Source organism: Monodon monoceros, unplaced genomic scaffold (genome assembly GCF_005190385.1).
Source record: "Monodon monoceros isolate NGI ecotype Baffin Bay Population unplaced genomic scaffold, NGI_Narwhal_1 Super_Scaffold_16, whole genome shotgun sequence".
NCBI classification, from domain to species: Eukaryota; Metazoa; Chordata; class Mammalia; order Artiodactyla; family Monodontidae; genus Monodon; species Monodon monoceros.
The window spans coordinates 112,221,954-112,247,597 of NW_021703772.1; the positions used below are offsets into that span (position 1 = coordinate 112,221,954).

General features: G+C 38.3%; 1 protein-coding gene across 2 annotated transcripts in view; it reads left to right on the plus strand.

The window, feature by feature from the left end:
* The window catches only part of PTPN4 (protein tyrosine phosphatase non-receptor type 4), a 174,618-nt gene that overhangs the window by 43,152 nt on the left and 105,822 nt on the right, over window positions 1–25,644 (plus strand). The window contains exon 1 of one of the 2 annotated variants that reach the window (XM_029225101.1): window positions 17,156–17,192. The exons of the other annotated variant lie outside the window; for it this stretch is intronic. The gene's annotated coding sequence lies outside the window, so the exon portion shown is untranslated. Of the gene's footprint in view, window positions 1–17,155; window positions 17,193–25,644 lie in introns of those variants that run through there. 2 annotated transcript variants of the gene reach the window in all.

Genomic DNA, 25,644 nt, shown 5'->3' on the forward strand with positions numbered 1-25,644 from the left:
TACATCCCACATCTAACATATGTTCTATTTTGTTGTTTATAATTTCTCTGTGTTTTGAATAGCTATTAACTTGTTTTTGAGTCTGCTAATTCTTTTCTTTTGCTGTTAAACCATCCAACAAATTCCTCTGTTTCACATATTATATTCTGCAGTTCTAGAATGTCAGTATGATCATTTTTATAGATTATAATTCTGTTTTGAAGTATTTTATATTTTAATCCACTTTCTCTGTTCTCCTTCTATTGTCTTTAATATGTAATCATAATTACTTTGAAGCCCTCACAGACCAAGACCAATATGTAGATCCCTTATAAGTCTGTGTATTTCTGTGGACTGCTTTGTCTCTTGATTATTAATCACTTTCCCTGCTTCATGTACCTACTAATTTAGCATCGTATGATTGATATTGTGAGCATAATGTAGAGCAGCAGATAGCAAACTGTAACCCATGGGCCAAATCCAGCCTGGTGGCTATTATTGTGTGGCCCATGAAGCTGAGAATGGATTTTACATTTTTACAGGTTTTTGGTTTTGTTGTTTTGTTTTTTTTTTTTAAAGAAGATGTTGGGGGTAGGAGTTTATTAATTAATTTATTTATTTTGCTGTGTTGGGTCTTCGTTTCTGTGCGAGAGCTTTCTCTAGTTGTGGCAAGTGGGGGCCACTCTTCATCGCGCTGCGCGGGCCTCTCACTGTCGCGGCCTCTCTTGCTGCGGAGCACAGGCTCCAGATGCACAGGCTCAGTAGTTGTGGCTCACGGGCCTAGTTGCTCCATGGCATGTGGGATCTTCCCAGACCAGGGCTCGAACCTGTGTCCCCTGCATTAGCAGGCAGACTCTCAACCACTGTGCCACCAGGGAAGCCCGGTTTTGTTGTTTTTTAAGAGAATGTGCAACAGAGACTATTTATGGCCTTCAAAACCTAAACGTATTTACCTGCTGGTCCTTTATGGAAAAGGTTTGCTGACCCCTATTCAACCCCTAGTGTAGAAGCTCTGGGCCATTATCTTCCTCTAAATAGCATTGAATTTTATTCTGGCAGCCAGTTAAATTGCTAATGGACCACTTTGATCCTGTGGAGACTTAGTTTTAGCTGTTGTTAAATAAGATAAATCTGTTTTAGCTTTGTTCTCATTCCTAGGGCATGGGTTGTCTAGGGTCTCAACTAAATGCCTGGGTTCATCACGATCTCTCTCCTCTGAGCCTGAACTCCGTTTCTTCATTTCTTCATTTCTTCAGAACCCTGCAGCCTCTGCAATCTTCGTTTAGCTAACAACCTCCCAACAGCCATTCTCTGCTAGGCCTCTAGGAGTTTCGCCCTGTGCATGCACAGCCTAGGAGGCAGATGAGAGCCGGGGAGTTTTATGTAGATTTCTGTAGCTTCTTCTCTTTGACTCTTTCCTCTGTATTAACCTGCCCCCACCCCCAACCCAACTTACCTTAGCAACCCCAAACAGTAATTTTAGTTTTCTCATCCTAGCAAGATAGCCACTCTGCTTGGGCTCCATTTCTCTACACCATGATTTGGAAAATGCCCTTAAGGAGAGAGCCAACATGAATGTCGTATTTGATTAATCTGGTTCTCTTCTCTCAAGGATCATAGTGCTGTGTTGGGTATTGTCTAATGCCTGCAAATAGTTCATTTTCTCTCTCTCCCTTTTTATATTTGGTCCAGCTTTTGTAGATGTTTATAGCAGGAGGGTATACTAACACTAGCTACTCCATCATGACAAGACCAAATATTTTGATTGTTTTGAAATGGGAATATATATCTCATTACATAATAGTGGATTTTGATTTGAGAACATTTAACATATTGCTTGCTCTGTTCCTTGATCCACTGTTCAGTTGAGCCAAATAGAAGGACTCAGATCTCAGTGAAAAATGGTAAATACATGTGTCTTATAAAATCAGATTAGTCTAAGATATTATTGATTTGGTGAAGGGGATAAAATGGCACTTACTTTCCAAAGAATGAGGCCCTAACAAGGTAGGCCAATGTCCTGTTCTTTTAGAAGATTTCAACTCAGGAGTCATCTGCCACATTTGAGATGCACCTTAACCCTAGGTGAGCTGGGCTCAGCTATTATCAGAGGAACTTTCTTTGGCTGATCAATTCTTAATAATTATTTAACAGTTTTGTGTTTGTTGTTTACATATCCAGCATCTTTAAAACAATTTATAAATATTTTAACCCACAGTTTATCTCTTAACTGCCATATTCACAGTGTGCATGGAATAAAGGGCTGGTATGCAGTACCTTCTGGCTTAATTCATATTCTTTGAGGGAACAATCATTTAAGTGTTTTTGCCATCATATAGGGTATTTATATTGTACTGCATGTAAGGGCTGTCTGTATAGGCCACTGGTTCCCAAGATTAATTTGATGAAACTAGGTAGTTAGCTGGGGGTCTACTTTCTCTCTCTTGTTCTATGTGTCTCTTTTGAAGTTGAATAGTATGCCCTTCTCAGATAGATGTGATCTGTTCTTTGGAAAAGGATGCATGACATAGCTCTGTTTCCCTGTTAGAACTAGCAAACAAGCTTTCAGTATTCATTGGAGTGGTGTTGGTGACCACAGAAAGAGATAGAGGGTTTTTTTTTGTTTTTCTTAAATTTTATTTATTTTTGGCTGCATTGGGTCTTTGTTGCTGCGCGCAGGCTTTCTCTAGTTGTGGCAAGAGGGGGCTGCTCTTTGTTGCAGTGCATGGGCTTCTTATTGTGGTGGCTTCTCGTTGTGGAGCACGGGCTCTAGGTGCGCAGGCTTCAGTAGTTGCAGTACGTGGGCTCAGTAGTTGTGGCTCATGGGCCCTAGAGCGAGGCTCAGTAGTTGTGGTGCATGGGCTTAGTTGCTCTGTGGCACGTGGGGTCTTCCTGGACCAGGGCTCGAACCTGTGTCCCCTGCATTGGCAGGTGGATTCTTAACTGCTGCGCCACCAGGGAAGTCCCCAGAGATAGAGTTTTTGTCATATAAGTAAGCTACACGACTCACTCTCTGATGCCCCACTGCCTGTGATACCTGTGATAGACCCTCCCCTGGGTGATTCTCTGTTCTGAGTGCCCCGTGGACCCAAGAATCCCCCAGAGGAAGCCCAGTGTGACCCTCTGCCCAGAGGCTGATGTTGGTGCTTGTGGTTGGATTCTGCTGAGCACAATACTGTAGAAAGGAAATAGCTTTTCGGCTTTGTACCCATTTAGAATGTTATTCATAACTCAAGTTAGGTAGTTAAATATCTATATATTAGAAATTTGTTTTTTTGTTAAAGGTAGCATCTGTTTAGCCTTATTTGAGTCTTTGCCTTTATTTAACATTTTTAATAAAAAAGACTAGAAATATTTGTGCTTCCAAAAGTTTAAAATAAAACAACCCTGGACTTGCATATATACACATGCATTGCATGTACACATACAGCAAAATTTATCACTTTCAAAAACCTTTATCTTGAAACTCTTTTCTCCTCCTGTTTGGGAATTCAGTATAGTAATATGTCTTCCTTTTCAATATTTTTCCTAGTAACTGGTTTTATGACTCTAATTTTTTCATTCACCTTTTGAATTCTACACGATTTTTAATGTAACAGTTTGTTTAGTTTCCACAAAGAAAAGCAACAGCTGTGATATATGAGGAATTAGTAATACTGTTATGACAAACATTTTTCTGAATGTGCATACATTTCCTTTTGATGCTTCCTTTGATTTGTTTATAATAAACTTAAGAGTGTGTAGTTTTTGCTGTTTCTTTTGCAGTTATTTAACTTTTTTCCCACGTTAAGGAAATCTGGAGGAGATAGACCCTTAATTACATTGACTAGGTACTTAAGTTTAGTACTAGGTTAATTTACAATTTTGGATTCACTATATATTTTTTTGATATCACTTAACTTTGAATAACTGTGAGGTGACTTTTATTTTCCTTCATCAAGAATAACTTGGGTGGGAACTGTGGTAGTTCTACAAAGAACAACATACTACATAGATCTGGTCCTGGATTCTAGGTAATTGGACTATCACAGGCAGATCATTTATGCATATAGTGATGTCAAAATTAAGACCCTAAGCACTCTGATTTGTTACAGGAAGCACCATGGTATAGTGTAGTGTGATGAAAAGTGCACGGGCCTGGGAGTCCCAAAGGCTAGAGTTACGTCCTAGAGATACTAAATGCTTGCTCTGTGGCACTGTTCCACTTACTTGACCTTTAATATAATTTCCTTGAATATGAAGTAGAAACAATATCTGTGATGCCTAGGATTATCGGGACTAAATGAATGTATATCAAGCACACAATAAGGATTCCCGTAGGAGCTCTAGAGATGTGACACCTCCTCACCCTTCTCCTCTGTCTCCTTTCCTCCTTCCCTAGCTGCCCAGAGTTAGCCAAGGCACAGGTCGGAGGCCAGTGTCCCCCAGACTGCCCGCACTTGTGACAGCAGCTGCAAGCTTGGGAGTGTCTTAAAACCACTCTGAGTTTCAGTAGTTTGTTAGGAGGACTCAACAGATCTCATTGAAAGCTGTAACACTGGAGGAGCAATCCTGCAGCTTTGGCCAAAGAAGCACCGCGGGGCAGAGGCTGGAGGAGTTTGAATGGAGGCTCCCCATGGAGCCCTGGGTGACGTTGCGTCCTCCTTGTCACTACGTATGGCAGTTACGCCAGAGCGTTTCCAGCCAGCGAAGCTCCCCTAAGCCTTTTGTGTCCAAACTTTTTACTGGTACGCAGCCAGATACTTCTTGCGTGACTTACCCAATCTGTAGCCTCTTGCAGAGGTCAGGCTAATACCCTTAGTCTCCAGTTCCTCTGAAGTCAGAAGTGATGCAATGTGGTGCAAAGCCCCCATCATAAACCACATTGCTAGACTGTCCAGTGACCACAGGCCCCAGGCAAACAAAGAGCCCTATCAGGTAGGGCATTCCAGGGGCCTAGAGACCACCTCCCAGTAGCCAAGGACAAAGGCCAGACCTCTCTGGAAAAGGTTTCTTCACTATACCTTAGTGCTGTGTTTTTGTAGTGGCTAATTAAATTATTCAGTACTTAATATTTTGGTTGTTAATTTTTATCTAAGTAATAGTATATAATAAATATTAAACAGTTAAAAAAAAGAAGCCAAGCAGGACAAATCAAATAATGAAAGCCTAATGAAATGCTCCCACCCTTTTCTTTTAGTACTAGCTTCCAATTATTGATAGATTTGAAGATGTCCTTTAGGCATTTACTGCCAGTTTTCTGTGCTGGTTTATATTTTCTGTTTTAGACATTATCTCTTGACTTCCTATTATGCAGGTTTAAATTTTTTAAATTTAATTTAATTTAATTTAATTTTTAGTCTATTTTATGCCCTCACTCCCCCTCCTCAAATTCTTAGGTCATAATTTTTAGTTAAATTTTCTATGTATCAGAATTACATTTGGCTCTAGTAAAAGAAACTGGAAATAACAGTAACTTAAATGAGCTAAAGTTCATTTTCCTCTCACATAAAAGAATTCTAGAGACAGACAGTCCAAGAAATGGAATAGCAACTTCACAGTTATCAGGGAACCAGGTTCCGTGTTCTTCCCTTCACTCTCCTGAGAGCACGGCTCTCCGTAAGATCACTTCACAGTCCAGGATAGCTGTTAGGCCCCTAGCAGTTAGGTCAGTTTTCAGGCAGGTGGAGGCAGGGAGGGAAGGGGAGGAGCGCTGGGGAGCAGAGAGGGGGAGGGTGGAGAAGCACAAAGGGCACCTGTGCCAGTTTCCTTCCCAAGCTTAAGGAGCTTTGCTTAAAAGTTATACCCTGCAGCTTCTAGTTACATTTTGTTGACCAAAATTTAGTCACAGGCCCTCATTTGGGCTGCAGGGCTGGGATTTTATATTCCTGTTGCTATCCCAAACAATATCGAAGTTTTATTATAAAGAAATGATAGAAAATGGGTTATGACAGGGACTTCCTTGGTGGTCCAGTGTGTGAGCCTCCGGCCTCCCAATTCAGGGAGCCCAGGTTCGATGCCTGGTCAGGGAACCTAGATCCTGCATGCCGCAACTGAGACCTGGCACAGCCAAAATAAATAAATAAACAAGAAAATGGGTTATGACAGAGGCAGTTAGCACTTTCTTCCTTAATTGACTTCATTGTTTACCTTTTTGTGATTATGCAAGGTAATTCACTGCTAGGCCACATAGTGTACTATAATTATATTTTGTTCTTCTAGAATTATCCATTGCTCCTTTTAAAAAAATCTGGTCAGTTTTCTTTCTGTAGATTTTAGTATTTTTCTTTTCCAATTGTATATGTATTTAAAGAGTCAAGTAGTCCTCCCTGTGATACAGGGTGTATTACAAAGTAGCGGTCGTCTGCCCGTGTCCTTACAGCACTTCCCTAGAAACAACTAGCTTAATTCTTTTTAGTGGAGTATTTTAGTATTTGCCTATATTATCTCTAAATACCGTGTCTGTGTTGTTACTACTTAATTTTTCAGTTTTAGGCAGTCTGTTGGTTGCCCATTTAAAAAGACGAGAATTTAGTTCTCTTTTACCTCTGACCCCTACTTCTCATTTTATCAATATAGTTGACTTTTATAATGTGTTTATGTTAGTATTCAATGTATACAGTGTTATGTCTATGTAAATGCTGTTCATAGCTAAGCCACATAACACATTATTATTTTCTCTTGTGTGAAACTTCTTGGTTTTCACAGTTGGTGCTTTTCACTCCCCTTTCCTCCCTCCCTCCCTCCCTCCCTCCCTCTCCCTCCCTCTCCCTCCCTCCCTTCCTTTTTCTTTCTTTCTCTCTATCCCCCTAGTTTCCTATATATATTATTAATTACCCCAAACTCTTTAATAGTTGCCTGAATCTTCTCTTAATATATTCTTCATGTCAGATATTCTCTCAAATTCACCTTTTTGGAGAAATCCAAGAACCTTCTGACGTGCTCCTTTATGGAGTGGTTGCTCTTTACACTTGGTGTACAACTGGAGTCACCCATTGCCATCATCTTGTTTTGAAGGTTCATGTAGATTATCCACAAAATCCACTGGTTCCCATTGTGGCACTCCTCCCTGTCCTCCACTGTGCCTGGTGTCCCTAGGTTTGCAACCAGCTGTGTTTATCTTGGAATATCTAGGGGAGGTGTACAGTCATTTAGCTCTAGTGGATGGAATTGGAAACGAGAGAGATAACTCTTCCCGACATGAATTTTCTACCACTTTCCTTCCAGATTTAGCCTCATGCTTTCTTCTCACCTTTTCTGATACATATGCCTTCAATTTCTGAGCCTTTGCATGCATTTGACTTTCTTCTTGTTGGCTCCCTCTGTCTCTGGTATTTGGTATTTAGCTCCACTGTCTCTTCCTTCTGCTCTCCATTTTTCTAAAATGTGTTCAAATTTCTTTGACTGATGTCTTCTCTCCTCTTTGTCTTTGTGGTTTTTATGTTTTTAACATCTATCCTTTTTCTTCCCCCTCAATATAATGAGCTTTTCAGGGAAGAGCAAAGGTAAACACATGTTCAGTTATCACATTTACAGTAAGCTATTTTTTAGAAATACTGTTTTTCGTTTTGAGCAGTTTTAGGTTCACAGCAAAATTGGGCAGAAGGTAAAAGGATTTCCCATATGCCCCCTGCTCTCACACGTGCATTGCCTCTTCCGTTTTCAGTGTCCCCACCAGAGTGGTACACATGATGAGCCTACCCATCATAACCAGAAGTCCATAGTTTACATTAGGGTTCCCTCTTGGTATTGTGCATTCTATGGGCTTAGGCATATGTAAAATGACATGTATTCACCATTTAAAGTGTCATACAGAGTAATTTCACTGCCCAAAAAATCTTCTGTGCTCTGCCTGTTTGGCCCATTTCCCCTCCTACAACCCCTGCAACCATGGAGCTTTTTGCCCACTTCATAGTTTTGCATTTTCCAGAATGTCATATACTTGGAATTATACGGTATGTAGCCTTTTCAGATAAGCTGCTTTCACTTAGTAATATGCACTTAAGTGCTCTTCATGTCTTTTCATGCTTGATAGCTCATTTCTCTTAAGTGCTGGGTTATTACTGTTGATTTATTATTCCATTGTTTGGCTGTACCACAGTTTATCTTTTCACCTACTGAAGGGCATCTTGTTGCTTCCAAGTTGTGGCAACTATGAATAAATCTGCTATAAACATTGTGTGCGGGTTTTTGTGTAGACATAAGTTCCTGTTTCCTTTGGGCAAATACCAAGGAGTGTGGTTCTGGATCTTATGGTGAGAATATGTTTAGTCTTGTAAGAAAATGCCACAGTGTCTCCCAAAGTGGCTGTTCCATTTTGCATTCCATCCAGCATTGAATGAGAGTTCCTGTTGCTCCACGTCCTCACCAGCGTTTGGTGTTATCAACGTTAAGGATTTTGGTAATTTTGTAGGTCTGTTGTGGTATCTTATTGTTTTAATTTGCATCTTCCTGATGACATATGATGTGGAGCATCTTTTTCTATGTGTATTTGCCATCTGTATATTTTCTTTAGCGAGGTCTCCATTAAGGTCTTTGGTCCATTTTAAAATCATTTTTCCCCCCTTATTGTTGAGTTTTAAGAGATCTTTGTGTATTTTGGATATTGGTCCTTCATCAGATGTGTCTTTTGCAATTATTTTGTCCTGTCTGGCTTTTCTTCTCATTCTCTTGACATTGTCTTATGCTGAGCAGAAGTTTTTTTTAATTTTAATGAAGTCTAGCTTATTGGTTATTTCTCTCATGGATCATGCCTTTGGTGTTGTATCTAAAGAATCATCATCATACCCAAGGTCATTTAGGTTTTCTCCTATGTTATCTTCTAGGAGGTTTATAGTTTTACCTTCTACATTTAGGTCTCTGATCCATTTTGAGTTAATTTTTATGAAAGGTGTAAGGTATGTATCTAGATTCATTATATTTACATGTGGATGTCCATTTGTGGCAGGACTGTTGGTTGAAAAGACTGTCTTTCCTCCACTGTATTGCCTTTGCTCCTTGATTAAAGATCATTTGACTATGTTTATGTGAGTATATTTCTGGGCTCTATGTTCTGTGTATTCTTTCTCCAGTACCACACTGTCTTGATTACTGTAGCTTTATAGTAAGTCTTGAAGTCAGGTAGCATCAGTCCTCCAACTTTGTTGTTCTTTGATTTGTGTCTTTTTTTTTTTTTAATTCATTTTCTTATTTATTTTATTTTTGGCTGCATTGGGTCTTAGTTGCTGCGTGTGGGCTTTTTCTAGTTGCGGCGAGCGAGAGTCACTCTTCGTTGCGGTGCACGGACTTCTCATTGCGGTGGCTTCTCTTGTTGCAGAGCAGGGGCTCTAGACACACGGGCTCAGTAGTTGTGGCTCGCAGGCTCTAGAGCACAAGTTCGAAGTTGTGGTGCATGGGCTTAGTTGCTGCGCGGCATGTGGGATCTTCCCGGACCAGGGCTCGAGCCTGTGTCCCCTGCATTGGCAGGCGGGTTCTTAAACACTGTGCCACCAGGGAAGCCCCGATTTGTGTCTTTTAAGAAGTAGGTTCATTTCATCAAAGTTGTCAACTTTAGGAACATAAAGTTGTTTGCAGTGTTCCTTTATTATCTGTAGGGTCTGTATTGATGTCTGCTCATTTCTGAAATTGAATATTTGGTAACTTGAGTCTTTTTTTTTTTTCAACTCTGGCTAAAAGGTTATCAATTTTATTGATCTTTTCAGAAAACTAGCTCTTGGTTTTATTGAATTTGGTCAATTCTTTACCCCTTTTCAATTGCATTGATTTTCTTTTTCTATTCTTCCTTCTCTTGCTTTGGTTTAGTTTACTCTTAATTTTTCAAGGCAGAAGCATACATTATTGATTTGAGATCTTTTTTTTTTTTTTCTGATGTAGGCATTTAATGTTATAACCATCTCAAAGCACTGATCTTGCTGTATCCTACAAAGTGTCATATGTTGTTGTTTTCATATTCATTCATATCAAAATATTTTCTAATTTTCCTTGAGACTTCCTCTTTGTTCCATGTATTATTTACACGTATGTTATTTAGTTTTCAGATATTTGAGGATTTTTCAGATATCTTTCTCTTATTAATTCCTATTTCAATTCTGTTATGTCTAGTGAACATACTTTGTATGACTTCAGCTCTCTTAAATTTGATAATGTTTGCTTTTATAAGGTTTATTTTAAATTTGGTAAGGTTTATGGCATGCCTTGGTGAATGTTACATGTGCACTTGAAAGTATATTCTGCTCTTTTTGTGTGGAGAGTTCTATAAGTGTCAGTTTAGGTTGATTCGTAGTGCTTTTACATCCTTACTGATTTTCTCTTTACTTTGCTCTATTAATTATTCAAGGAAGAGTGTTGAAGTCTTTAACTATAATTGTGTAATTGAACACTTGTATATTTCTCTCTTCAATTGTTCAATTATAGTTAAAGACTTCAACACTCTTCCTTGAATAATTACATTAGGTTCACTTCATGTATTTGTATTACTTAACCTTTTTTGTTGTATTACCCGTTTTTTCTTGGTTATTTGACTCTTTTATCTGTTATTTTATCTGTTATTTTTTCTTGGTTATTTGACTCTTTTATCATTATGTAGCGTCCCTCTTTATTTCTGGTGATTTTCTTGTTCTGACATATGTTTTGATAGTACAGTCCATCTTGCATTTGAGTAGTGTTTGCATGCGATATCTCTTTTCATCGTTTTTGCTATCTGTGTACATTTTTTTTTTTTTTTTTTTTTTTTTTGGTACGTGGGCCTCTTACTGCTGTGGCCTCTCCCATTGCGGGGCACAGGCTCCGGACGCACAGGCCCAGCAGCCATGGCTCACGGGCCCAGCCGCTCTGCAGCATGTGGGATCTTCCCGGACCGGGGCACGAACCCGTGTCCCCTGCATTGGCAGGCGGACTCTCAACCACTGCGCCACCAGGGAAGCCCTGTGTACATTTTTATATTAAAGTGGATTTCTTATAGACAGCATATAGTTGGGTCTTTTTAAAAAAATACAATATTGTGATAGTCAATTTCTTTTAATGAAATTATTGAATTCCAACATTTAATTTAGTCCTTCCATTTTTAAACTTTCCATTTGTCCCTCTTTTTTTTGTTGTTCCTTTTTTCCTTCTTTCCTGCCTTTGGATTATTTGAATATGTTTAGTATTCCATTTTAATGTATCTGTTGGCTTCTTTTGTTTGTTGCTTTTTTGAGGTTGCTCTAGGGATTATAATATATATACCTATTATTACAGTCTACTTAGAGTTCATCTTTTACTACTTTAACTAAACCTGGACTTTCATTTATATAGTTCCCTGTTCTCACCCCTCCTTTTTGGTTATGGTTGTCGTATGTAATGCTTTTATATAGAATGAAAACTCCTTAGACATAAATTTTGCTCTCAATATTAAAAGATATTTTAAATAATTTAGCAGGAGAAAATAGTCTATTGTATTTACCCAGATATTTACCATTCATTTTGGTTGAAGTTCCAGATTTCCCTCCAGTATCATTTCTGTTCAGTGAAGAACTTCCTTAACATTTCTTTGAGAGCAAGTTTTCTGGCAGTAAATGCTCTTAATTTTCCTTTATGTGAGAATGCTTTGAGTTGCCTGCTTTCATACCTGAAGGATATTTTCAGTGGATGTAGAATTCTGGGTTGATAGCTTTTTTCTTTCAGTACTTCAAATATGTAGTTCAACTGTTTTGTGACTTCCAGTTTCTGATTCAAACTCTGCATTCATTCAAATAATTGTTTCCCTATGTGAAACGTGTTACTTTTTTTTGCGGTCTCCTTTAAGATTTAAAAAATTTTATTTTTAGTTTTTGGCGGCTTGCTTTTGACAGGTCTGGGCATGGTTTTATTTAACTGAGATTTTTTGAATCTTTAAATCTATTTCACCAAATTTGTGTACTTTGCTGCCATTATCTTTTCAGTTATTTCTTTTTTTTTTTTTGCGGTACGCGGGCCTTTCACTGTTGTGGCCTCTCCCGTTGCAGAGCACAGGCTCCGGACGCGCAGGCTCAGCGACCATGGCTCACGGGCCCAGCCGCTCCGCGGCATGTGGGATCTTCCCAGACCGGGGCACAAACCCGTGTCCCCTGCATCAGCAGGCGGACCCTCAACCACTGTGCCACCAGGGAAGCCCTCAGTTATTTCTTATGTACCATCTTCTTTCTCGTTTCCTTCAGGAACTCCAAAAATGTGAATTTTAATTTTGTCCTATAGGTCCTGAGTCTCTGTTCATTTTTTTTTTCTGTTCATTTTTTATAAACTTTCTCTCTCTTTATTTCAGATTAGATATTTTGTTCATTTACTTTCAAATTGACTGACTCACCAATTATCTTCCTTCTGCTATTTAGCCCATTTGGTGAGTTTTTTATTTTAGATTCTGTATTTTTCAGTTCTAAAATTTCCATTTTACTCTTTTTTAATAGTTTCTATGTTTTGCTGAGAATTTCTATATATTCCTTCATTTTAAGAGTGCTTGCCTTCCTCACTTATGGAGGATGGTTATAATACCTGTGTTAAAGTCTTTGCCTGATAATTCCAACATCTGAATCATCTCAAAGTGTTTGTCAGTTGACTGTCTTTTCCCTTGAAAATTGTTCGGTTTTTCCTGGTTCTTAGTGTATCAAGTAATTTTTATTGTCCCTTGGACATTTTGGAATATTATGTTGTGAGACTCTGTGCCCTGTTAAAATCCATCATATGATGTTGATTTTGTTGTTGCTGTTGTTATTTAGTGGGAGACTAACCTGGTTCTCAAATTCTGTCTCACGTTTTCTGGGCAGTGGTTCTAATGTCAATTCAGTTTTCAAAGCCTCTGCTATGCTGCCTGGGTCTGATCGTTGCCAGCAGTATTCGACGGTTAGTTTGAAGCTTGCATTGTAGTTCAGTTCTCAGAGTCATTGCTGTGTTTCTTTGGGGGTATTCTGCATATGTACAGTTTTGGCATGAGCCCAGGGCTTGTGTCAATTTATAATCTCCTGTACTTTGCAGGCTTTTCCTCCACACTCTCTGGCTCCCAGCAGCCACTTTTCACAGTTACTCTAGCCAGAAGGACGAGGTTCTCTGAGTTTTAGCCTTCTGTATTGCTGTGTAGGCCTTCAGGATTGGGGCTGCCTTAGGGTGCAATGCTGAGAGAAGAGGAAAGAAAAAAACCAAAACGAAACAGAGACTACTCCCTACTCTTCCACAGACCAGGTACCTTTTTTCTGGTTCTCCTGTGCAAAGAGGTGGGTGTCCTCTTAGGGTTTCAGTTCCCACAGTGTCATCACCAGGGCTGGGCCTTTCTGGGACTGGGGCTCTCCCCTGGGGAAGGCTGGTGGACACCCCCCCCCAAGTTGATAGGGCTCCTTTTCTGGTCCTCTTACCAGAAAATTCTGTTTCCCTGTCTCTCTTGCTGCCTGTGCTCACTGTGCATTTCTCTAGTGCAGCCCATCTTGGAGTCAAAGCAGAGGTACAGAAAGTTAAAGGAAAGAAAACATGGAAAGTTCACCATACTTCAATCTGTGATTTCTTTTTTCTCTCTATACCACCTGCTATAATTTACTGCTTGGATTTCTCATATAACTGCTTTTCATAATTTTATCTGGAGTCTTAGTTGTAATCACTGGGAAAAGCAGCCTCTAGTGTGCTTGTGTCATACTGGTATACACCGGGAACTGAAGATAAGTCTTTTTTTTTACTACATTATACCAAAGTAAGTTTTTCTTTGGTAGTTGTGCAGGATCCTTCCTACTCACTTAGTTGTTTCTGTACAGTGACACCTGACTATCCTGTCAGCTTCTCATCTGTAGAAATTCTCTGAGAACTTATTAGTATGTTCTCCATCTTTCAACTTTCTTAACCTAGATACCCTGTGAATATGCTTTTATTTTTAATAGTTTTGAGTAATATTTAGGATATATTTCTGCAGACACAGGTTTTTTTCATGTATCCTACTTAATATTGCATTGGATAATTTTACTGGAATATGGCTCTCAATTGTAGCTTTGAATTAATACCTGTCAAGTGATAACTAATCTTTCTTATAGGTGCTGTGTAGTCTCTCAGAGCTTTCACATCTGTTTTTGGCCCTTTTTTTTACAATGTGGTACAGCAATTATTTCTTTTATACAGACAGAGAATTCAAACCCAGGGATTTTGTGCCTTGCTTATAACTACATGCCAAGTTAGTGGTAGAACTAAGGCTAAAATCCTGGTCTTTGACTGTTCACACTGGTGTTTTATTTTTCACACCATCTGCTATCAGTTGAACAGTCTTCTGTTGCTTCTCCTTGTGATCAGTGACACAAATTTAAAATGTATTAAAAGTGTGGTCATGAAAGATTGGAGATAAGTAGCCTCTGGTGCTGTTTTTCTTACATTTTTATATTTTATAAGACTTTAATGGTGAGGGCTTCCCTGGTGGCACAGTGGTTAAGAATCCGCCTGCCAATGCAGGGGACATGGGTTTGAGCCCTGGTCCGGGAAGATCCCACATGCTGCGGAGCAACTAAGTCCGTGCGCCACAACTACTGAGCCTGCGCTCTAGAGCCTGTGAGCCATAACTACTGAAGCCCGCACGCCTAGAGCCCGTGCTCTGCAACAAGAGAAGCCACCACAGTGAGCAGCCACGCACCACAACGAAGAGTAGCCCCTGCTTGCCGCAACTAGAGAAAGCCCGCACACAGCAACGAAGACCCAACACAGCCAAAAGTAAATTAAAAAAAAAAAAAAGCGTCTTGCTTCTTAAAAAACAAAAAAGAATTTAATGGTGAGGCCTTAAGGAAGACTTACTGGAAGTTCACGTTGCCTGCCCCACACCTCAATTTCATAGGTCTGTTGGGGCTCAGGAATCTGTATTTTAAATGCGTACACAAGGTGGTACTGATGCATGTAGTCTGGCCTTGCGGAGAAACAGTTGGGAGGGATGGAGACTGTGTGGCCTCATTAACATTCTATTATTAGCCATTCTTCATAGAGCACATTTTCTTGTTTGTTCATTGCATATACTAAATGGGACAGAATCAATATTCTTGTTAAATCCCAGCCATATTATACTTCTTTTTGCCATCACTCATAGAGTAGGGTTTTCTGTTTAGTATTTTTCTAAAACTGAATGAGAAACTAATCTGTAGTTTTTCAAGGGTAGTCTTTAGTAAGAGGTTTTGAGCCCAAATCCAGAACTGTAAATGTACCTCTTTAACAGTGATTTTCAAATAGGACTGATTTGGCAATGTCACAGCATTCTGGGTTGTTAAAGTTGGGTGGGAGCTACTGGCATCTAGTGGGTAGCAACCAGGAACACTGCTAAATGTCCTAAAATGGACAGGACTGTCGTCCTCCCCCAACCCCCCACAATGAAGAATTATCTGACAAAAAAATGTCAACAGTGCCAAGGTTGGTTGAGAAAACTATACCCTAAAGTTAATGTTTAATAAATACTTTTTGATGAATACATTAATTTTTAAAGAATCTTCTCTTAGCAGCAATTTTCTACCAGTTAGGAGTTTTAACTTTTTTTTTAAAAAAATATTTATTTATTTGGCTGCTCCGGGTCTTAGTTGCAGCATGTGAACTCTTAGTTGCGGCATGTGGGATCTAGTTCCCTGACCAGGGGTTGAACCCGGGCCCCCTGCATTGGGAGTATGGAGTCTTAGCCACTGGACCACTAGCAAAGTCCCAGGAGTTTTTACTTTAGAAACTTGAAAGAGTTAAAACATTTTGTTTTATCCCTAAAAACACCCGCATACACAAACGTTTGCTTCCTAAGTTGATAGTTTGCGTTGTGCATTTGCATATTAATCATACTGTATAAATGGGAATGGCTAAATTAAGATAGATCGATGTGCAAATCTGTCATCTCCCTGTGAAAAAATCTATTTGAGTTCAGCTTTTAAAGAAGGCAAAATAGGAAAGTAGAATGTTTCAGGTATTAATTTTGAAGTAGGGGGTTTCTGATAGGCAAAGAGTAAAATTTGCAAGTTTTGTGCGCATCAGCAGTACATGAGAGTTCCCATTGGGCCATTAAAAAAAAATTTTTTTTAAATTTTTGCGGTATGCGGGCCTCTCACTGCTGTGGCCTCTCCTGTTGCGGAGCACAGGCTCCGGATGCGCAGAGCCCAGCCGCTCCGCGGCACGTGGGATCTTCCCGGACCGGGGCACGAACCCACGTCCCCTGCATCGGCAGGCGGACTCTCAACCACTGTACCACCAGGGAAGCCCTCTCATTGGGCCATTTAATTGCTAGTTTTCCTTGGATAAACAGAAAAATTTTACCAATTTGAATGAATATGAACTGTTATTTCTTTGAGGGTTTTGGTAGTGTGTGAGGGGTAAAAATAACTTTTTATTTGAAGTATAGTATACATACAATAGAAATCAAATCTTAAATAAATGTAAGATTGGGACTTCCCTGGTGGTCCAGTGATTAAGACTGCGCTTCCACTGCAGGGGGCGCGGGTTCGATCCCTTGTCGGGAACTAAGATCCCACACGCCACACAGCGTGGCAATAAATGAATGAATGAATGAATGTAAGATTGATAAGGATCGCAAAGTGCAGTACTTCGTGAAACCACCATTGGCTCCAGTTGTAGAGTATCACCAATACCTTAGAAGGGTCCCTGTACTTCCTCCTTGTTAGTATGCATTCTTTGCCTAAAGTAGTCACTGCTCTGACATCTGTCACCACAGATGAGTTTGTTTTTTGAACGTAGTTAGGATAAACCATATGAATTGTTACATATATAGGCCATCATGTTAACAGCAGCTTCATTTCGGGTTAAACATAAACATCTCTTTTCTTCCTCACTGCCGTATAGTACTCCATCTGTGGTGGCTAGTCTCCGAAGACAGAACCCCACCTCCTGCTGTTCACACCCGTGCAGTGTCCCTCACCCTTGAATCTTGCCTAGTCTTTGGGACTCCCAGGAAAAAGAAGCCTTCTACCTTCTAGATGGATCTCTTAGGACTCCCCTTCTGGAACAGTTCATCTCAGACTCTAGCTGTTGTGCTGTGAGAAGTCCATCCCATATGGAGAGGCCATGTACAGAGGCTCTCTGGTTAACAGCCGTAGCTGATCGCCCGGCCAGTCGTCTGTATCAGTTTTCAGCCACGCAAGTGGGCCGTCTTGTATGTCAGGTCCAGTCAGACTTCAGGACTTTAATAGCTGCCATCTAACTGCAATCAAAATGAGAACCAAAGCTGGGCTCAGTCAAGCCACCGAAGCATGAGAGATATTAATACTTAAAAAAAAAAAATTTTGGTGTGTATTAGCAATGGATAGTGAGACATCACTGCATTAGTGTATGAAAATTTATCAAATTTACCCTTGGGTTTTTCATAGTTTAGGGCTGCTATGAATACTGCAGCTCTAAACAATTCTCGTACATGTGTATATTTGTGTATATATGTACTTCTGTTGGGCAGATATCTAAGAGTGGAAATCTGGATCAAGTGTTATGAAACAGTTTTCCAAAGTGGTTATATGTATGTACATTTTCACCAGCAGTTTATGAGATTTACATTTGCTCCACATTCACACCAACACTTGGCATTTAACTTTTTTTTTAGCCATTCTGGTGCTTGTGTTATAGTATCTCATTGTGACTTTTCCTTCTACTAATGAATTTTTCCAACATTTGAAAAATAATATCACTCTCACGGCTCTTCCAGAGAATAAGAAGATTCGTAACTCATTTTACGATACCAGCATAACTCTCATGTTAACAGCTAATAATATCATTATACAAAAAAGGAATATTATAGACCAGTCTGTCATGAACAAGAATTATCAAATTTCCAAACAGATTTTTAGCGAATTAAATCTATAATGCACACACACACACACACACACACACACACACACACACACACACAGAGTCATATAAATGTGTTAATACCAGGTGAGGTTTATTCAAAGAATGAGTTGTAAAATAAAGGAGATAAACCATATCATTTTCTTCAGTGTATAAAACAAACAAAAAACAACAAAACAAAACAAAACTTAGTGCACTAGAAATAGAGAAGAATTTCTGTTAACTTATGAAGGGTATTTACAAATATCCTAAAGCAGACATCATACCTGGAAATGAAATACTGAAAATTTACCCCTGAAACTGGAAACAAGACAAGAATGTCCACTATCACCACTTCATTCTGTGTTTTTTATATTTGTGTGTTTTTTTCCATATAATTATTGATTATTTAGGTTTCTAGCTCTTACCTCACTCTGTAGTTCATCAGTAATTTGGTTTCCCTTTGCTAAAGTTTCCTATGAAGGAAGATTTATCAGTTTTTCCTTATAGGGCCTTTCAGCTTTTTATACTATGTATTTTTTAAACATCTTTATTGAGATATAATTCACATTTAAAATATACAGTTCATTCTTTTTAAGTGTATAATTCAGTGGGTTTTGGGGTATATTTTTTGGTATTTACAATATTTTTAAATATTGTAATATACATACAAAACATAAAATTTATTACCACTTTAACCATTTTTAAGTGTATAGTTAAGTGGCATTAATTACATTCACACTGTTGTTCAGTCATTACCACTATCTATTCCAAAACTTTTTCATCACTCCCAACAGAAGTTTTGTAACCATTAAGCAATAAATCGCCATTTTCCCTGACCCCAAAATCTGTGAATTTGCCTGTTCCAGATATCTCATATAAGTAGAACTATACAATATTTGCTGTTTTTGGAAGAATGTCTATTTGAACCCCTTGCTCATTTTGTAATTATCTGCCTTTTATTGTTGAGTTGTAAGAATTCTTTTTATATTCTGGATTCAAGTCACTTATCAGGTATACAATTTGCAAATTTTTTCTCCCGTTCCATAGGTTGTCTTTTCACTTTCTTAATGGTATCCTTTGAAACACAAAAGTTTTAATCTTTGATGAATTATACTTTATCCTTTTTTCTTTTGTCACATGTGCTTTTGGTATCATATCTAAAATACCATTGCCTGGTCCATGATCACAAAGATTGTTTTTCCTCTAAGACTTGTTTAGTTCTAGCTATTAATTTTAGGGCTGTGGTTCATTTGGAGTTCATTTTTTATTTTTTATGTTTTTTTTATAGGGGTCCAATTTCATTATTTTGCATGTAGATATCCAGTTTTCCCTATACCATTTTTTGAAAAGACAGTTCATTCCCATTTAAATTCTTGATACCCTTGTCACAGACCAATTCACTATACTCTCTTCTATTCCAATGTCTATCCTTACATGAGTGAGTACCCTTTTGTTTTGATTTCTGTAGTTTCATTGTTTTAAAATTGGGAATTGTGTTCTCCAACATTGTCCTTCTTTTTCAAGGTTGTTTTGGTACATACACATTTAAGGTTGCTGTGTCTTAGTGGTGGACTGGCCCTTTTGTCATTATATAATGTCCTCTTTGTCTCTAGCATTTTTTTCCTCTGAGGCTTACTTTATCTAATATCAGTATAGGCATTCCTCCTCTCTTTTGGTTAATGTTTACATAGTATATCTTTTGTATCATTTACTTTCAACCTACCTATATTTTTATATTTGGAGTTTCTTGGAGACAGCATATAACTGGGTCATTTTTAAAATGTGCTCTCTACCAATCTGTTTGAGTCCTGGTTGAAAATTGATTTCCTCCAGAGAAGACTTTTATTTGCTTTTGCCAGTCACCTGGGGGCACCATCACCCCAGGGCCACGTTTAAGTTTATTGTTTAACTTGGGGTTCTCAGGCCACATTGTAGCTGAATTCTGACCAGATAGGCGAGTTTTATTTTTACTTTTTTATTTCTTGTTTTGTTTTTCTGTGCTACTCTGCATGGCATGACTTTTTTGTTCTTCACTTTTACTCTGTAAGTATAGCCAATATAAAGTTTGTGGATCTTTTGTTATATTTCCATCTTGGAGAGAACCTGGTATCACTTCTGATTGCTATGTATCCTGTGGTCAAAGTAGAAGCTAGAAAATTTAAGGGCTAGAAACTGACTTTAACATTTCTGAATAGCTAGGCTTCCTGATTTCACTTTGTTTTGGATCTTTGTTTCTACCTTTTTAAAAAATACTAGCTCAGGGTTCTCCTGGTGGTGCAGTGGGCCCCCCAATGCAGGGGGCCCGGGTTCCATACCTGGTCGGGGAACTAGACTAAGAATTCCGCATGCCACAACTAAAATCCTGTGTGCTGCAACTTAAGACTCGGCGCAGTCTAATAAATAAATAAATAAGCAAACAAACACACATACATACATACTAGCTCAGTAACAGGTGAAAACAAAAAATTTTCTGAAAGTTTTTACCTAGTAATTTAGCTGCATTTCTATGGATTTTTCTAGAGTTTATAATCTACTACCAGAAATAGAAGTCATATTTATGTATTATTTGCACAGAAAGTTTTTATTTCATAGTCACATATTCTGATGGTGTGTTCTCATCCAAGGAGGTGATCAAAGTCTACACTCTACTAGGAGTCTGAAGAGGTTCACTGTTAGGAGTCGTTACATGCCTTTGGCCTGAACGTTGTGGAAGTAGCTCCTGCAGCCTTCTAAACCTTCTGACCTGACTAATCTGTTACATAATTGGATTTTTTTCTTATGTGAAAATACTTGTTGTTTTCATCTTCAGGAGAGCATCTTTAGAAATAAGGAATCTTAGAGCCACAAGGGAGCTCAGAGATCATCTAATCCAGTTGTTTCAGACATTTTAAAAAACAAAATCCTTTGTATCACTATGTCAATATACCTGAAACTAATATAACATTGTATGTCAATTATACTTCAATTAAAAAAAATATGGAATCCTTTCTTCCCCCGTGATGACATACACGCACGCACACATGTCTGTGTAAGTGTGGTGAGTGTAATGGGTCAGTTATAGTTACTGTGGTTGAATCAGGAAGCTCAAATTTGCCTTTCTTGGACTCTTCTCCCTCAACACACCAGCCCCTAACCCTGAGTACACTCACTGAGCCCTAAACATGGCACAGGATAGTTCTGTAACTCCTGACCTAGTCTATCCCGTAAGGTAAAGCTGGCCAAGTAGAAACAAAATTCACCCAAGACTACATACTCACTGGCCAAATAAGGACTTGGCCTGACCGTTTGCTATTTGCATTTTATCATTCTACTCTCAGGAGTACTTACCCTGCCGCAGGTCTATAGGGAGGCTGCTTAGCGTTTCCTGCAAACCTTTCTCTATCACAGCTGTCCTGTGGTTGGCCTGCAACAAGAATCTCAGTTTTGCCTGGCAGTTGTTATTGACTTAAAGTTCTGATGGTAAACCTAAATAAGTTCTGTTAGGGACAGCCTCTTCATCTTTAGAGGAACTATTTCCAGTGAGTTCGTTTCTCTGCAGATGTACTTGTGTGTTTTAGAGATTCCCTCAAATGCCTTGTTCTCTAACTGGACCTCTTGTGAAGTAAGAAAAACTGAAGGACCAGGAATGCTTGCAAAGGGACTTGAAAACCAATATACTTAAGAAAATTTTTCTGTAGACTATTTTACCATTCACTCATTCAGCTAACCAAATATTTGTTGATTGCCTTCTCTGGCAGTACTGTTCTGCCTACTAGGGATTTTGGTACATGTCAGGGCTCTCTGTTAGCTGTTCTCTTGCTCTTTCTTCTGACCCTGGGCAGTCTCATCTGCTTCATGGCTTCAGTATTTGTTTTACTTTCTGTGATTGAGGTATAGTCTTTGCCCTATGAGGGAGGCCTCCAACTTCTTGGCCACACCATCCTGTGATTTAAAATTTGTAACAAAGAATTGGGATGCATGAGAAATGCTGGCAACTTCCCCCTCCTGCAGAGATGCCATAACCCTTGACTGGGATGTGAGGGTAGAGGGATTCCCAATTTCTTGGCCACACTTTTCTGGAGCAGAGATTACATAGTGTTGGTCTGGGCGGAAGAGAGAGGAAGTGGATGATGGCTCAAGTGCCATGGACTCTCACTATTTTTACCAAGATTTAGTAGACTGTCTTGAATAAATGCTGTTTCGTACCCTTAGGACAGTTCCCCAAGACTTTAAATTCTTGGGTTTTTAAATTATTTTCACCAGCAATAGTTGTTTTGCTGGGGAGCAGGTCCATGGCACTGCTTTCTGGGCATCACTATGAGATTGACTCTTGAGCACTAAACCAGCCTTGCATCTCTGGAAATTCCATTTAGTGATTCTGTATCATCCTTTTGAGATACTGCTCAATTCAATCTGCTAATATTTTATTAAGGAATTTTACGTCTATGGTCCTATGAAGGATATTTGTAGTTTTTTTTTTTTATACTTTCTTTGTCCAGCTTTGATATCAGGGTTATCCTGGTTTCATAGAGTGAATTGATTGAGTAGATTAGGTAGATTTGTTCTTAATTCTTGATTAAATGTTTCCTAGAATTTTCCAGTGAAAGCATCAGGTCCAGGAGATTTCATTTTGGGGGAGGTTTTTTTTTTTTAAAGTATTTCGTAAGTATCTATTTCATATTAGGTGAATTTTAGTATGTTTTTAGGAGTCTGAAGAGGTTCACTGTTAGGGGTTGTTACATGCCTTTGGCCTGAACATTGTGGAAGTAGCTCCTGCAGCCTTCTAAACCTTCTGACCTGACTAATCTGTTACATAATCCAGCTTTTTGAGGAATTAGTTTATTTCATCCATGTTGTCAGGTTTATCTGTGTAGATTTGTTTCTACTATTTACTTACCTTGTAAATGTTTTTGGAGTGTGTAGTAAAATCCTGTTATAGCTCTGTAGCTGGTCATTTGTGTCTCCTCTCTTTTCATTACTCTTGCTATAAGTTTGTCAACTTTATCGATTTTCCAAAGAACCAGATTTCCATAGATTTCTGCTCTTACCTATATTGCTGCCTTCCTTCTGTTTATTTTGCTGTTTTTCTGGTTTTCATTAGGAGGGAGTTTAGACTATTGATTTGAGACCTTTCCTTTCCCCCCCCCCGAGTCCTCTTTATCCCATAGGTTATTTAGAAATGGGTTCTTTTTTTCTCCCAGGTGTTTAGTTTCTAAATTTTTCTTCCTATCTTTCTGTTACTGTTTTCTATTTTGATTTAATTATGGTTATAGACCATGCTCTATATGATTTCAGTTTTCAATTTAGTAAGGTTTGTTTTATGACCCCGGATATGATCTGCCTTATGGATGTTCCATGGACACTTGAAAAGAATGGGTATTCTGTTGTTGAGTAGAGTGTCCTATAAATGTCTGTTGGATCCTGTTAATGTATCATTGAGTTCTATATTCTTGCTGATTTTCTGTTTAATAATTCTAGCAATTGCTTAATTGTTGACATCTCTAGTTATACTTACGCCTTTTCTATTTTCTAATTTCTTCCCATTCTGTTAATTTTTGTTTCATTAATTTTCCAGCTGTGTTCTTTAGTGTGAGAACATTTTGTAATGTCCTTTTTTCCCTTGGTAAAGTTACTTGCTCTCAAGCCTACTTTTTAAAATTAATGTTTACATGGTATATCTTTTTCTATATCCCTTTACTTTCAAAACTCACATATATATTAATATATTTGAAGTAAATTTCTTTTAGATAGTATATAGTTGGATCATGGTTTTTTCCCTACTCTGTCAATCTCAGCCTTTTAGGATAAACGACAAGGTCCTACTCTATAGCACAGGGAACTATTCAACATCCTATGATAAACCATCACAGAAAAGAATATTAAAAAAAGAATGTATATATATATGTATAACTGAATCACTTTGCTGTGCATCAGAAATTAACATAACATTGTAAATCAACTATACTTCAGTAAAAAAAACTGCCTTTTAATTCATGTATTTAGACCATATATTATACTTTCCTGTAATTATTATTATGTTAGAGTCTAAGTTTGCCATTTTATTACTTTCTGTTTGTTATGGTTTTCATTTGTTTCCTTTTTCCTGCCTTTCTAATAGATTATGTGAACATTTGCTAGATTTCATTTTTATTTATTTTAGTGTTTTTGAGTAACTCTTTGGGTAGGTTTTTTTTGGTTTAATTTTGGGGTGTTTTATTTTTGGTGGTTGCTCTTGTTATTACATTTTATATATATAAATTATCATAGAATATTGGTAACAACATTTTACCTTGAATGATGTATAAAAAACTTATCTACCTTTAGGTACTTTTTCCTTCCCACCTTTATAATTGTCTCAATTTTTTTCTGTACACACATTTGGCAGCATATCAGATAAAGTTCAATGTTTTGCTTTAACCATCAAACGTAATTTAATTTAATACTGACGAGGATAGGCTTTTATATTTTCCTCAGTTTCTCCCATTTCATTGCTCTTCCTTCTTTTCTGTTTTTCCAAGTTTCTTTATGTTATTATTTCCTTTCTGGTTGGAGAACTTCTTTTAGGCATTCTTTTAGTGGTAGTCTATTGGTGATAAATTCCCTTAACTTTTCTTTTTTTCTGAGAATGTCATTATTTACCCTTCATTGCTATGCAATATTTTCTGTTAACAGCGAATTCTGGATTGATAGTTCTTCTCATTTAGCACCTAGAAAATGTTGTACCATTTCCTTCTGGTCTTACGGTTGCAGGTGAGAAATCTATTCTAATTGAATTGTCACTCCCTATAGGTAAATTCTTTTTTCTAGTTGCTTTCAAGATTTTTTCCTCTTCGCTTTGTTTTCAGTAGTTTGATTATGATGTATCTTGGGTGGATTTGTTTGGATTCATTTTGATTGAGGTTCACCTGGATTCTTGAATCTGTGTTTTTCCCTTCTGCTAAATTTGTGAAAATCTCAGCGAATGTTTCCTCAAATATTTTGTCATCCTGAAGCTCTTTCTCTTCTCTCTTAGGGACTCCAGTGCCATGACTGTTATACCTTTTTTTGTTGTCCCACAGGTCTCTGAGGCTCTGGTCACTTTTTTTTAGTTTAACTTCTCTGTTGTTTAGATTGGGGAATTTCTATTGATTTGTCTTGAAATTCATCGATTCTCTTCTTTCTCATCTTCGTTCTTCTATTGAGCACATCCAGCCAGTTTTCATTTCATTACTATGTTGTTTAGTTACATAATTTCCATTTGGTTCTTTTATATCTTCAGTTTTTTGCAAAATATTCTATTTTTCAAACAACCTTTATAATGGCTCATTGAAACATTTATATGATGGCTGCTTCAAAACACTTGTTAGGTAATTCCAACATCTGAGTCATGTCAGTGTTGGTGTCTGTTGATTGTTTTTTCTCATTCTAGTTGAGATTTTTCAGGTTATGATTGGTGATTTTAGGTAGTATCCTGGACATTTGGGGCAATGTATCATGAGACTCTGGATTATACTGAATCTTCTCTGTAGCAGGGAGTCACTCTGGTGTAGTATCCAGGTCCTGGCCTGCCTTTGTGGGTTGTGGTTCTAATAACAATCTGGTTTCCAGAACCTTTGCATTGCTCTTTTGGTCTACTTCGTGTGTGTGTGTGTGTGTGTGTGTGTGTGTGTGTGTTTTATCCAGAGACCTTACTGAAAATTTTGCACGTATTCCACACTGTAGTTGAGTTTTAAACCTTTGCTCTTTTAATTTTGGTCAGTTTCACTTGTGGTTCCTTATTTGGATTGTACTTCAAGGTTTAACTGTCCCTTTTTCTACCTACCTCCTCTCCCAAATCCTCCTGTTTATTTCTGTTTGGCAGATGCCACCTGCCACCGCTGGGTGGTGGTGGGAGTGGAAATCTAGGCTTCCCTCTCAGCTTCTGCTGTCACCACTCCCATGGGGTAGTCTGAGCACTGC